Below are 14,639 nucleotides of genomic sequence, written 5' to 3'. Positions count from 1 at the left end.
CACATCCGGCTGGCGGCCAGTCACCAGCGGCGTCCCCCAGGGATCAGTGCTGGGCCCCATCCTCTTTAACATCTTCATTGATGATCTGGATGAGGGGATTGAGTCAGTCATCAGCAAATTTGCAGATGACACCAAGTTGGGAGCAGATGTTGGTCAGTTAGAGGGTGGAGGGGCTCTGCAGAGGGACCTTGACAGGCTGGACAGATAGTCGGAGTCCAATGGAATGGCATTTAACAAGTCCAAGTGCCGGGTGCTGCACTTTGGCCACAACAACCCCATGCAGAGCTACAGGCTGGGGTCAGAGTGGCTGAGAGCTGCCAAACAGAGAGGGACCTGGGGGTGCTGATTGACACCCGCCTAAACATGAGCCAGCAGTGTGCCCAGGTGGCCAAGAAGACCAATGGCATCCTGGCCTGTATTAGGAATAGTGTGGTCAGCAGGAGCAGGGAAGTCATTGTGCCCCTGTACTCTGCATTGGCTAGGCCGCACCTTGAGTACTGTGTCCAGTTCTGGGCCCCTCAGTTTAAGAAGGACATCGAGACACTTGAACGTGTCCAGAGAAGGGCAACAAGGCTGGGGAGAGGCCTTGAGCACAGCCCTGTGAGGAGAGGCTGAGGGAGCTGGGATTGTTTAGCCTGGAGAAGAGGAGGCTCAGGGGTAACCTCATTGCTCTCTGCAACTACCCGAAAGGTGGTTGTAGCCAGGAAGGGGTTGGTCTCTTCTCTCTAGCAACCAGCACCAGAACAAGAGGACGCAGTCTCAAGCTGTGCCAGGGGAAGTTTAGGCTCGAGGTGAGGAAAAAGTTCTTCATGGACAGAGTCATTCGTCATTGGAATGTGCTGCCCAGGGAGGTGGTGGAGTCACCATCCCTGGAGGTGTTCAAGAGGGGATTGGATGTGGCACTTGGTGCCATGGTCTAGTCATGAGGTCTGTGGTGACAGGTTGGACTCGATGATCTTTGAGGTCTCTTCCAACCTTAGTGATACTGTGATTCTGTGACCTGCTCCATCAGGTCCACATCCTTCCTGTGTTGAAGGCTCCAGGGCTGGACACAGTACTGCAGGTGAGAGCTCACCAGAGTAGAGCAGAGTAGCAGAATCACCTCTCTCAACCTGCTCACCACACTGCTTTTGATGAAGCCTAGGAGGCCATTTGCCTTCTGGGCTACAAGTGCACATGAGAATGCAGTGAGGCTTTGGATGATGGAAGGGTGGCATCATGTATTGCCTTGAGATGTTGTTCTGCACTGGGTGAAATGTCTGTAAAACAAAGCCTTGAGTTGTTTTTAATCTCTCTGGAAGGTGAAGCCACCACGTTTGAGGAAATTGCTTGTATATGAAATGCACCAACTCAGCAGATAATGCCAGGCACACCTCAGGAACGTCAGCATGGAGCCTGTGACACAGTCCCTGCTGAGCTGTGACCATCTGAACCAGCGCTGCCTTTATTAGTCTGCTTCCACAGGAAGGCTGTTGACTCCTCCTCATCCCCTTCCTTTGGGAACAAACACTTCTTCCCCACTGCTCCAAAATGCCAATCCTAAAGGGCATCTGTACCTTCAGATCTGTGCCTGTGTGCTTTTGTTCACACCACACTCTCTTGGCTAAAATAAGGCAGGAAGTGAGAACTGGGACGTGGACAGGATGGAGATCTGCGCAGAGGGCAACCTCATGAAGTTCAACAAGAGCAAGCATAGGGTCCTGTAGATGGGGATCAATAACCCCCTGCGCCAGTACAGGTCAGAGGGTGACCTACTGAGAAGCAGGTTCTTGGGGGGGCAGGCACAAACTGAAACTCGGGAGGTTCTATCTGAAAGGGAGGAGAAGCTTGTTTGCTGTGAAGGTGCCAGAGCCCTGGAACAGGTTGTCTAGAGAGGTTGTGGAGTCTCCTTCTCTGGAGAGATTCCAAACCCACATGGACACTGTGACCCTGCTTTAGAAGTGGGATTGGACTGGATGATCTCCTGAGGTCCCTTGCAACCCCCACCATGGGATTCTGTGTTTCTGTAAAAACATCTACCCCTGTAACTTTGGAGTAATGATTCAGACCCATTACTGACCTCACCTACTCCTCTACCATCCCTTTTTCAATGGATCTTTGCCCTTTGCTACCACCAGACTAAAACTGCCTGCGCTGCTGCTGCCATTGACTCATTACCTTGAACCTTCCATCAGCATTAACCTCAGGTTGGTCCCAACAGCAAGGGCAAAACCCATGGATGACAGCTTTTTGGGTGGAGCAACATAACAACATTGGGATGGGGTCCATGGTTCTGTTGTCCATAAGCCAACACCTCCAACAGGAATCATTTGCTCTCTCCCAGACTTATTTTTAGGCAGGAGGAATCTGAAGCTCGTGCAAATGTTTAAACACTTGTCTCTCTTGAATTATTCAGCGTGCTCTGCCTGCTTCTGGAGTTAATTAAAGTGGAGGGCAGTTGATAGGAAGCTCTCACATTCACCACAGGGAGAAGGCAGCAAACTGTTTTGGAGGAACATTGACAACCTCCTGCTCTCTCCACCCCTCCTGCAGCACACACTGACACGCTGTAACTGCTGTGCTTCCTTGGCACCAGAGCACCAAATCTTAAAAAGTCTGCCTTCCTTTAAGGAGACCACTGTGTGCACAGACAGCACTGGGGACTGATGTGTCCTGAGCTGTGCTTAAGACTGCAGTGCCTGGTTTCAGAAGGTGCAGGGAACCACCCAAACCAAGAGCTGTTTCCATTCTGAGCAGCATCACCTCTTTTTTCCCCTCTCTTATGGCTGAAGTTGTTTTCCAGTGTTGGATCACATCTCTGCATATCAACCCCCCCCCCCCCCAGTGCAACTTGAGGCCATTTCCTCTCATCCTATCACTTGTTACCTGTGAGAAGAGGCCAGCCCCAACCTGGCTCCAACCTCCTTTCAGGAGTTGTAGAGAGCAATGAGGTCTCTGCTCAGCCTCCTTTTCTTCATGCTGAAGAACCCCAGCTCACTCAGTCACTCCTCACAGGACTTGTGTTCAAGACCCTTCACCCGCTTCACTGCCCTTCTCTGGACCCACTCCAGCACCTCAATGTCCTTGTAGTGAGGGGCCCAACATGGAACACAGGATTCAAGGTGCAGCATTACCACTGCTGAGTCTGAGGGGACAATCACTTCCCTGGTCCTGCTGGAAACACTATTCTTGATCCAAGCCAGGATGCTGTTGGCCTCCTTGGTCACCCAAGCACACTGTTGGCCTGTGTTTAGTCAGCTGGTGACCAGTACCCCCAGATTCCTCCCTGCCAAGCTATGTTCAAGCCTATAGTATAGCATGGGGCATTTGTGCAGCTCTCACCCTCCTGAAATCAATAAGGAACCTGAGATTGGGATGGGAACTTCACTAATGATCTGCAGTACAAGTCTAAGCCACAGCCCTTTGGAGTCAACAGGCATTCTGCCTCTGGTTCCAGCAGTGTTTGGTCCCAGAAATCCTGTAACATTAGCCCAACATGAATGCATGTAGGAGATTATGAATTCACACACAGACCCATGTCCCTCTCCTGCTCCTGTTATGAAGAGCAAATTATGTACCAAGTTGCACAGCCTTGATTTGATCACCCATCTGAACACAGAAATGAGAGCAGTAACTGTGATACTGTACTACACTGAAACACTCAGTTCCTGAGGAACGTTTTTGTCCTCAGACATCAATTAACGTCACAGTTTCATGGAATGGTTTGGGTTGGAAGGGACCCTTAAAGGTCATTTTGTCCAACTCTCCTGCAGTGAGAACTTTTAACTAGATCAGGTTGCTCAGGCCCCATCAAATTTGACTGTGGATATCAAAGATGTCTTTCGGGCTCAGGAAAAATCTAAATGAGAAGGGAAGTGCCCATTTGTTGCTGGGAGGTGTCCCTAGGGTGCCCATTTGTTGCTGGGCTTTGGATTTGTGGCTAAAACAGTGTTGACACCACAGTGGTGTTTCAGTGCTTGCATCAAGGCTTGCCCTTTTCTCCTGCTCTGCTCCTCACCAAAGATAGTGGATGGGCAAGGAGCTGGGAAGAGACACAGCCAGGACAACCAACACAGAGAGCAATCATCACTGAAAATGGAAGGGAGGAGGTTTTGGAAAGGGACTGGGTGGGCATAGTGGGTAGGTGGCTGCCTGTACACAAAGCAGCATGCAGACCATTATTTCCAGAGCTCTGTAACTCCACTGCTTTAGAATCGCTCAGACCAAAAACTTGCAAGCAGAACTAAAGACTGAGCTTGGAATCTGGGTGGCTTTGGTTTCCTTCATCTATCCAGCTCTGTCAGTCTCCTGGCAACATTTAGCTGCAGCAATGCTGAGGATTTAGTGGAAGCATGATAGTTTCCCTTTGTGAATCAAGCTACTGACAAAACAGCAGGGTTTATACATGAACCATCAGCTCAGCTAGCAGCCAGCTCCAAAACAGGAGTACAGGCAGGAATAGTTTATGCAGAAAGGAGAACTCATAGTTTGGGTTGAAAGAGACCTCCAAAAGTCTAGTCCAACCCCATGGCTGGATCAGGTTATCCTCTGTTCACACAGTACTCCTGGGGACTGCTTTTCCTGCAGAGTGGAACATGGCCCTTAACCTGGAAGCCCCAGAATCATCTCAGTTGGAAAGGGCCTTTAAGGTGATTGACTCTGGCCTTGCCAAGTCCACTACTAAACCATGTCCCTCAGCACCACATCTATAGAGTTTTTCAATCTCTTCAGGGATGGGCACTCCACCACAGCTCTGGGCAGCCTGTTCCAGGCCTTGACAACTCATTTGGGGAAGAAATTGTTCCTCATGTCCAGCCTAAACCTTCCCTGGTGCAACTTTAGGCTGTTTCCTCTCATTCTACTCTCACTTGTTATTTGGGAGACATAGGACGAGAGAGTAAGCATGTACTGAGCTCCACTGAGAATGGGACTGCAGCTCCAACACATCATTACAATTTTACTCTGAGAAAGTGAAAATCTCACCACAGTTGAGCTGAGGATATTTGTAATGAATGAACAACGCTGAATTCTCATTAAACTCATGAAATTTGGCAGGCAGGCTGCTCTGAGCAGGTTTTGGAGCTGGTGTGCCAGAAGAATACTTCTGCACCTGAAGAAAAATTGTGGGATCACAGCATGGTTTGGGTTGGAAGCGACGTTAAAGATTGTCTATTTCCAACTCCCCTCCCATGGGCCCTAGGAACACCTTCCAGTAGACCAGGTTGCTCCAGCCTGGCCTTGAACACTTCCAGGCATCCATAACCTCCCTGGGCAACCCATTCCAGTGTCTCAGCATGTTGCATGGCCAAGCTGGCAACATTCCTGATCACACAAACATGCCACCAGAGTCTTAACTTGACTTTTTTCATTCTACTTTGTCAAACATCTCCAGGTTCACATTCAGAAATTGCTTAATCTGACTTAGACTCAAGTGACATTCTGGCACATCTAGTATTTGCACATAGTAGGACATTGCAATTAGGCTACTTGATTTGTAAAGATGTTTAATCATGACACCTTGGAGTAAAGTTCAAGTGCCCTCCACTAGCCAGAGATAAGCTGATTGAGCAGTAATTAAACCAGTCTGACTCAGAATGGGCTCTGCTGGACTTTGAGATCACACAGAATCACCATGGTTGGAAAAGACCTTCAAGATCATTGAGCCCAACCCATTACTTAACTCTACCAGGGCCACTACTAGACCATATCCTTGAGCACCTAACATAGATGGCTATTAAACATCTCCAGGGATGGGGATTCAACCATTGCCCTGGGCAGCCTGTTCCAGTCTTTGATAAACCTTTTGATATTGTTTATCCTAATGTCCAACCTAGACCTCCCCTGCCATAACTTGATGCCATTTTCTCTAATCATGCAGTTCTTCCTGATGAGGACTGCGTGCTTGAAATGCTGTTGGGAAGGAGTCTTTTCTATTTTACCACAGCTAAAATGAGGCTTTCTGGTACCAAAGCTTCACACTGAAGAGTAACAGAACTCATCTTGTTTGTAAAAAGGAATGGCAACACCTTCACCTGGCTTCAAGGCTGAGTGCAAGCAGACAATGGAATTCTTGTCCTGCAGCTGTCACAAGCTGATAGCAGCTGGCCAGTTTGCTCAGAACAAACACTTCAACCCTTAAAAAAAACATTTGTGGATGAGTGCCAGGAACAGAGCAGCCCTTCTTGCCTGCAGCCTCACAGCCCAAAAGAGTCGTTGCAGGAGCAGAGCTGCTGTTCTTGTGCAAAACGTGGGTGGGAAGGTGACGGCCTCCAGATGGGAAAAGGGACTTTCCTGACAAGAAAGCCTGAGAACCACCAAGTTAGAACAAATCCATCTGGAATGAGAGCTGAGCTGTGTCACAAGAAAACCACTGTGCCTTGGGATCAAATGCACAAAGGACAGAAAAGCTTTATCAGAAAAGGGATGGTCCTGAGAGACCCGAGTTTCGAGCAAACAGTGCTGTGAAGCGCGTGCTGTTTACATCCTGCTCTAACACGGCTGGTGGGAAGAAGTGTTCCTCTGCCAAAAAAAGATTTGATAGTTGCATTGTTCATGCACAGCAATATTCAGACACAGCAAACCCACCGGTGTGCTTAAGAGGTCTGTCCCAGTACGGCATCAGGAGCAAGCTACAGGAAAAAGAGACGGACTTGGTGTCTGCTGAGCTAGACAGGGAGATAAAGGCTCCCAGCAGATCTGATCAGGCAGGTGTTGGTTTCAGGCACCGACGGCGTTTCAGTTCCTGTCCCATGCCAGAGCTCAGAGCTGTGCTTGTTGTAACAGGAAACGAGAATCACAATCTGCAGCCAGAGGCCCTTGTCATTTGAACAGCCTCTTTGCTCTCTCTCTCTCACCAGGACTTGACATGGCCTGCAGTACACAGCGGTCAGCTGTGCTGCACGTCACACTAAGTGAGCCAAGTTGGCCATTAACCCTCAGATCTTAGACTGTAAGCCAGGAACCTTATCCTTGGACCTGGTCAATAACAAACCCTATATTTGCCTCTGAGCGATTATTTCCCATGGGGAGGACAAAAACTTTGCAGTTTGTACCACAAATCGGCACCCTGACTACTCATCAGTGAGTACCCAAAGGCATCCTTGTGGAAGCACCAGGAGGACCTGTCTGAACACCACAGTACTTTGGTTGTAATGGTTGAACTTGATGATCTCAAAGGTCTCTTCCAAGCAGAACAATGCTATAATTCTACCTCCAGCTCCAAATTCCACTGTCACCTGCTTTTCTCCCAGCTGGCTCCTAGAACGATCACAAAAATAGCTAAAGGAGATGAAACCCAGCCCTGGCCAGCCTGCAAACCTAAAACACTCTCATCCCCAGGATCCCACAGCTCCCCTTCCCTCCTGTTGATTCTGTAACTAAAATGGGAGTGTGGCACAGCACAGCAGATAAAGGAGAAGCTCGGGAGTGTTGCTGGCATACAGCCAGGGACAGCTACAGCCAATGCGCCCCGGAGATGACCACCTTTCCGGGGACCACCTCTCCTTTTTGGGATGAGCATGTTGGATAAGCAATCTGCTCTAGTGGAAGGTGTCCCTGTCCATGGCAGGGGATTGGAACTAGATGATCTTCAAGGTCCTTTCCAACCTCAACCATGCTATGATTCTGTATTCCTGCCTAGGATGGAGCATCCCTCCAGGCTTTAGAAAGTAGGAGAAAGGAAGCAGAGAGTTGGCTCTGCTCAGAATTTAATTTATCTAGAACTTCCAACTCTTGATAACAGGATGTCTTTATCATTTTCAGAATTTCTGGCACAACAGAAGCCTCCTCCAGCAAGACTCCAGCCACTATCACAGCAGCACTAATAACTTCCCCCGTTTAGATGACGCATGCTGGCAGAATGTTCCAATCGGGGCTGTGCAGCACTGACCCTGTCTGGGCCCACAGACACTGCCAGCAGCACAGTCTAGCACACATGTCTTCCAGGAAAGAAGATCAGAGAAATAACACAAACCATCTAATTGCCATCTTGGAGCAGACTGCTGCTTGAGCTCATTCCCATCCTTTTTTCCCCTGGAGTAGCGAGCAGCAGCCAGGGTTGGGCAGAAAAGCACAGGGCAAGGCCCTGAACAGCCATGAATCATCCGGTCCAGAAGGAAGAGTTCTCTAAACACACGGGGTTAATGACCACACTTAGCGAAAATAAATGATGGGTGGAAGCTGCTGCATCAGCTCAGCAGCCCGAGGGTGACAGAGGGACTGTGAAGAGGCACTGCAGCAACACGTCTGCAGGTCTCTGCTCGTTTCACGGCAGGAACCCCAGCAGCTCTCACCCTCCCCAGCACAAGCCGGCCGGCGGGGCCCCTCTGCTGGCCTGTCCCAGCACTGCAGCCTAGCCCCATAACCCTGCGCCCCCCGAGGCAGCCACAGTTACACCCTCACCCTCCAAACAGCCTTCAGTTCCCAGAAGACACAAATCAGAGCGAGCAGCTTCGGCTGAGAGCAGGTTCCCTGAAAAAAAGTGGCCTTTTCTTGGTATTTTGGGGACAGGGCCACAGAAACTACCCGGGGAAACTTCAATTTCCCACTCACGGGGGTGGAGAAGCCCCAAGCAAATCCTGCAAGAGGCTGTACCAGCTGCATCACCAACATTGCACTGCATCATCCGAGTGCAAGAACCTGTGTCCCACCATCCATTTCCAGGTGTCGAGGCATGCAGAAAATGACATAAGGTGCTACTTAGCCAAGACTCTGATCTCCTCACTAAGTAGGAAAACATAGCCCAGATGACTCTAGTACCCCAGATGTACTGCTAGTCATGGCAGTTCCGGCACCAAGTATTATCTCTCTGATCTTTGTTATTCCACCATGCTGCACAGCACTCTGCTCTCTGAACTAGTTTTGGGAGTTCCCAAATCATAGCATTCCTGGAAAATCTTCCAAGGTAAAAAATTTGAAGTGTTCAAGATCAGGTTGGCTGAGGCTTTGTACAACCTGATCTAATGGAAGGTATCCCTGCCCATGGCACAGGTGACTTGATGATCTTTCATAGAACTATTTTGATTGGAAAAAGACCTTTCAGATCAAGTCCAATCATTAACACAGCAGTTGCTGAAGGAACTGGGGTTGTTCAGCCTGGATACAAGGAGGCTGAGGGGAGACCTGTGGGCTTCTACAACTCCCTGAAAGAAGGCTGGAGCCAGCTGGGGGCTGGTCTCTTCTCCCAAATCACAAGCAGGACAAGAAGAAATGGCCTCAAGTTGTGCCAGAGAAGGTTTAGGTTAGACATTAAGCAAAATGTCTTCCCTGTAGAATTTGTCAAGCCCTGGAACAGCCTGCCCAGGGCAGCAGGGAAGTCCCTGTTCCTGGAGGAGTTTCAAAGCCATGGAGACGTGGTGCTGAGGGACATGGTTTAGTGGTGACAGGGCAGTGCTGAGTTAACATTTGGACCTGATGATCTTCAAGGTCTTTTGCAATCAAAATAATTCTATGAAAGATCACTGCAAAGTCCATCACTAAACCACATCCCTCAGCACCGCATATCCACTGCTTTGCCATCCCTCCAGGGATGGAGACTACACCACAGCCCTGAGCAGTCTGTTCCAGGGCTTGACAACCTCCCCAGGGAAGACATTTTTCGATGTCCAGCCTAAGCCTTCCCTGGCACAACTTGAGACCATTTCTTCTTGTCCTACTGCTTGTCACTTGGGAGAAGAGACCAACCCCCAGCTGGCTCCAACCTCCTTTCAGGAGGTTGTAGAAGCCAGCAGGTCTCCCTTCAGTTGCCTTGTATCCAAGTTGAAAAAATCTCAGCTCCCTCAAGTGTTTCTCACATGCCTTGTGCTCTAGACCCTTGTGCTCTTATCCTATTGCTTGTTACTTAGAGACTGATGCCACTTCATCCCAACCTCCTTGCAAGGTCCCTTCCAACAAAAACCATTCTATGAAAATGGTCATTAACAGCCAAACTCTCAATAAATATATTTTATTCAACTAAAACATTGACTTTTATGCAAAGGGGTACATTTAGAAGGAGTGCACTTTACTTCAGCAGGACACTGTGCCGTACATCAGTCCCCAGGGTGCAGCGAAGGGGTGGGGGGGGCCTGTGAAGCTCAGATGGCTGCCATCCTTCAGTTATCACAGTACTGTACCTTTACAAGAGACAGCATCAGCACTGTGATAACTGAGCCAGGGCAGCCTGTCAGTCATTGTGGCCCCTCCACAGCACTGCCCAGCTTCCTCCATCTCCTCATCCCACAAGTGTCCCCAAAACCCCGCATCACCCCCAAAAGATGACCAGATACCAGCTGAAAGGCCCAGGAGCATTTAACAGAAGTGGCTTTGCATCTGAGGTTTCAGTCCAGAACATTATCCAGATTAGTGTGATCTTAATGACCACAGTGGTTTCCGCAGTGCACCTCTGTTTGTAAGTAGTTGATTCTTCCGGCCCAAACCACCAGTGCTGGATTTAATGGAGCATGAGTGACTAATCACCCTACAGATTCATCACCAGAGAGAGCAGGGACACCCCTCTCTCCCCCTGAAAACCACTGGAGCTAGAAAGAAGCATTTGGTTTATGCTACTTAGGTATTGAATGTCATGAACCAGACAGTCGGCAGGTACGATGGCAGAGAGCCAGTAAGTTAATGGAGCCACACCACTGCCACAGCCGAGGAGCGGCATCGGCAGCAGCTCAACTACAAGGGCAAGGCCGCACCATGCCCGCTGCACCCAGCCAGACAGGCTTTCACCAGCCAAGCGGGCTTCTGGGTGCTGGAATTTTACAGCACCAGGAACAACTTAGCTGGGCTTCAATCAGAATTTGTCACATGAATTTCTGGAGCCGGCATCACAAACACCTGTTTAGATGCCTACCGATGGGAGCAGTGCCTGATGCCAGGCACCTAGCTGGAGTAAGAAGAGAGGCCTAAAGGCTTGATGCTCTTCAAGCAAGCAGATGGTGTTCTGGGGTCACAGGATTCAAACAAAACCATGAAATTAAACACTTCCACTACAGTAGTGGTCTATGAACTTACATCAACCTTATGTCAGCCATTTTTTTGCTTGGTTTTGGTTTTAGTGTCTTAAATCCAGGTACTGCTGAGATCATCGAACTATTTCTAACAGCTCCCCATTTTCATTAAGGGAATCAAAAACATCAAGTTATGAAATGAGTTCAAAACACCTAACAGTGTTACACAGGAAAAGTTAATGTGTTACTAAGGTTTTATGAAAACTCCATTTATTACGTAGAGAGACTTCAGCAGTACAAGTTGCTCTCATCTTTGTATCAAGAGGAAGCAGAACCACTAGCACTGCTGTAACCCTCTTAAACAACTTACCTGGAGAAGAGCACGTCCTAAGATGTGATGGAAACTGGTTTTAAAAGATAAAAACAACAACAAACAAACCAAAACCCCAAACCACTTAACACTCTGCTAGCTCCAGCTAACAAAATGGTGCCTTGCAAGTGTTTAACTCCAGAGGGCAATGGAGAGACAAATCTGAAATACCCGAGGAGAAGCACGCAGTGGAAAAAAAATATTTGTACATTTTAAAACAAACTCCAACCATACATTACATAAAAAAAGGGGACAGTCAACAGATTATGCAATCCTGACGTAAGATGGCACAGATGACTTAAATCTGGTATCCTAAAACTTGCAGAGTTATCACCATTTGTAGATTAATCATTAAAGAAGCCTAAGGGGAAAAAAAAAGCACAAAACAACATAACAACAAAAAAACAACTTGGTAAAAAATATTAGTCAATTCTGCACACACAGTGTTGAGAAGAGAGGAAGCTGCATGACTAACAAACCATTCGCTCTCACTTCGAGGTGGTTTTACGACAGTATTACTATTGCAGCAGAAAAAGTCTACTCATTTCAGTAGAATGCTATAAATGTAGGATTGGGAACCCCACATTCCACAGGCTGAAGTGATGAGAGAAGAATTGCTATTTTACAGCTCAAGCACATCTCAAACACTGCTACAAGATTTCACCTCGTGCTCCAGCAGTTACAATTATAATAAAGGTAGCATGACCACCAAGGTGAAGAATTCCTCCCCAACACCCTCTGGCACAAAGGCTCTTTAAGTTACACAGATATTCTAGAGGGCTGATGCCATTTTCTCCAGAGGATCCACCTCTTAGTCATACAAGTATGTTTTTTTTCCTTGCATCTAGCACACACAGGATGATTTTTGTTTGGCTTCAGACTAAAGGCAAAACGCCTGAGGTGTTTCCCTATTACTACCTGAAGAACCTCCTTTTAAAGCAAACCCCACTTTAGTGTTGGAGTCCAGCACACATTTTTGTTCTTGTTATTGCTAAAGCATTGCATATTTCCACGTGGTTGGCTTTTTTTTTTTTAAACCTCTAGTTTCCAGTGTTTTATTCCAGCTCTTTCTGCCAGTTCTTGCTTTTGAAAGCCTTCTAAGTTTGTCTGGCTGGTTTTTAAAACTCCAATTCCATCTCCTGCCCCTTTGAGGCTGACGATCCTATGTATTTAGCTTGTTTTGCATGAACCAAAATTCCTTTAGCATCACACTGATGGAATTCCTGATGTGCCCTGACCACAACCCGCAAGACTTGCGACTCCCCACCCCAAAACACCGGGCAAGTATCTTCCAGTACTACCGAACTGCTCTCACCCTGCCTCTGCTGAAGATAATGAGGTGCACAGGTTGCAAACCCCATTTCCATCTCGATTAGCACGATTTCAACCAAAATCCGTCCAAGTCTGAAGAAGGAAAGAAAATAAACAGTGATAAAGATATGGTGAGCAATTACAGGGCTTCGATGTCGGGAACAGGAGCGTGTGTTTGAGGAAGGCTGTGACAAGAAAGGGTCCCTGGCAGCTCCCCACTGCTTCCCTCCCAACTTTCCCAACGCGGCGCTTCCCCGGGCGCGTTACCTGGGACCCGGGGACAAGCGGCAGCCTTGGCAACACATCCGCGGGATGAGGTGGGACGGGGTGGAATAGGAAACCTCCCCCGCCGCCAAACTCTCCTCACGCAGCCCTCCCCGCGGCGGGAGGGAGCCCGGCCCAGACCCCCACCTCGCTCCCCTCACCCCCACTAGCCATCCTCCATCCGCGCGGCGCGCTCGCTGGAAGCCATCGGGGGAAGGGTCATTGGAGCAGCCCCCACTCATCCCGCGGCCTCACTGGAGCCCGGCGGACAGCCGCACCCCCGCGGCGACGGCAGGCCCCGCCCGCGTAAACACCGCCGCCCGGAAAATAATAGTGCGCAACGGGCGGCGGGGGGGGGGGGGGGGTAGGCAGAAGGGAGCGGCAAGCTCCGCGCCGCGCCCGGCCCCATCACCCACCCTCCTGCCTTCCCCTCACCGCAGCCCTCCTCCGGCGGGAACGGCGGCGCTGAGCGGGCCGGGGCGCACCCACCTGCGGGCGCGGCGGGGCCGGGGGCGGCATGACGCAGCACGGGCTGGCGGTGTGAGGGCCGCCATCTTGGTGTGTTTATGGCAGCGCCGCGCGGCCATGTGACGGCCGCTTCCGGGGGCGGCGGCGCGCGGGCGGCCGCGGAGCCGGGCGGGGGCGCACGCAGGGAGGCAGGCAGCGGGATGGGGGCACCCTGTGGAGGTATCCCCACGCAGGCACCGCCGAGGTGCCCTGTGAGACGGCCTGCACAGACGCACGCGCGGAGTCAAGCCCCAGCATGGGGTTAGAAGGGACCTCTGGAGATTCTCCAGTCCAACCCCCCTGCTAAAGCAGGGGCACCCACAGCAGCTTGCCCAGCAACGCACTGGCCAGCTGGGTTTGGAAGCTCTCCAGACACGGGGACTCCACAACCTCTCTGGGCAGCCTGCTCCAGGGCTCCAGCACCCTCACAACAAAGAAGTTTCTCCTGTTCAGATGGAACCTCCTGGGTTCCATTTTGTGTCCATTGCCCCTTGTCCTGTTACTGGGCACCACTGAAAAGAGTGACCCTATGCTCTTGCCCCCTCAGGTCCCTGCATATGGCAGCTGCCACAGGGACAGGGCAAGGAATGTGTCCCCTCCGCATTTTCACCAGCTGTGGGCAGGACATGTGTGTCTATGGGCTTTGTGTTTTCAAACTTCTTCACTGAAAGGATTCTCAAACACTGGAACAGGCTGCCCAGGGAGGTGGTTGAACCCCCATCCCTGGAGGTGTTTAAAAACCGCAGAGATGTGGTGCTGAGCGTCATGGGTTAGCACCAGCTTTTGTAGCATTAGAGAATGGTTGAACTCGGTGATCTTTAAGGTCTTTTCCAACCAAAATGATTCCAGGAAATTATTCGCAGGCTGTGCTTCTGCAAGTTGCACATCTGCAGCCTGTGTGTGTGCCAACTGTGCACTTGCAGGCTGTATATTTGCAGGCTGTATGCAGACTGCATTTGCAGGCTGTGTGTTTGCAGGCTCTGTGTATGCAGAATGCATTTGCAGGCTGTGTGTTTGCAGGTTGTGCATTTTTCTGGCTGCATGTTTGCAGGCTGTACACTTGCATGCTGTATGTTTGTAAACTGTACAGTTGCTGACTGCCTCAGCAGCCTGCATTCTCTGCCTAGGTGTTTGTAGCTATGGCTGTAGCCCTGCATGGCCACCCTGGCTTGGTATGGGCACTTGGGACCATCACCCATTGACACTTGGACTCATCACTCAGGTGCTGGGCCCATCACTCAAGGGCACTTGGAGCCGTCACCCATGGTTGTTTG

At 49.9% G+C, this 14,639-nt stretch overlaps 1 protein-coding gene across 1 annotated transcript in view; it reads right to left on the bottom strand.

Annotated features, from left to right (window-relative positions):
* JAK1 (Janus kinase 1) overlaps window positions 1–12,691 on the bottom strand; it is a 97,971-nt gene extending 85,280 nt beyond the window's left edge. The window contains exon 1 of the mRNA XM_054165404.1: window positions 12,599–12,691. The gene's annotated coding sequence lies outside the window, so the exon portion shown is untranslated. The remainder of the gene's footprint in view (window positions 1–12,598) is intronic.
* Between the last annotated feature and the right edge of the window lie 1,948 nt (window positions 12,692–14,639).

Source organism: Dryobates pubescens, chromosome 11, assembly GCF_014839835.1.
Source record: "Dryobates pubescens isolate bDryPub1 chromosome 11, bDryPub1.pri, whole genome shotgun sequence".
NCBI lineage: Eukaryota > Metazoa > Chordata > Aves > Piciformes > Picidae > Dryobates > Dryobates pubescens.
This window is presented reverse-complemented; position numbering and strand designations above follow the sequence as displayed.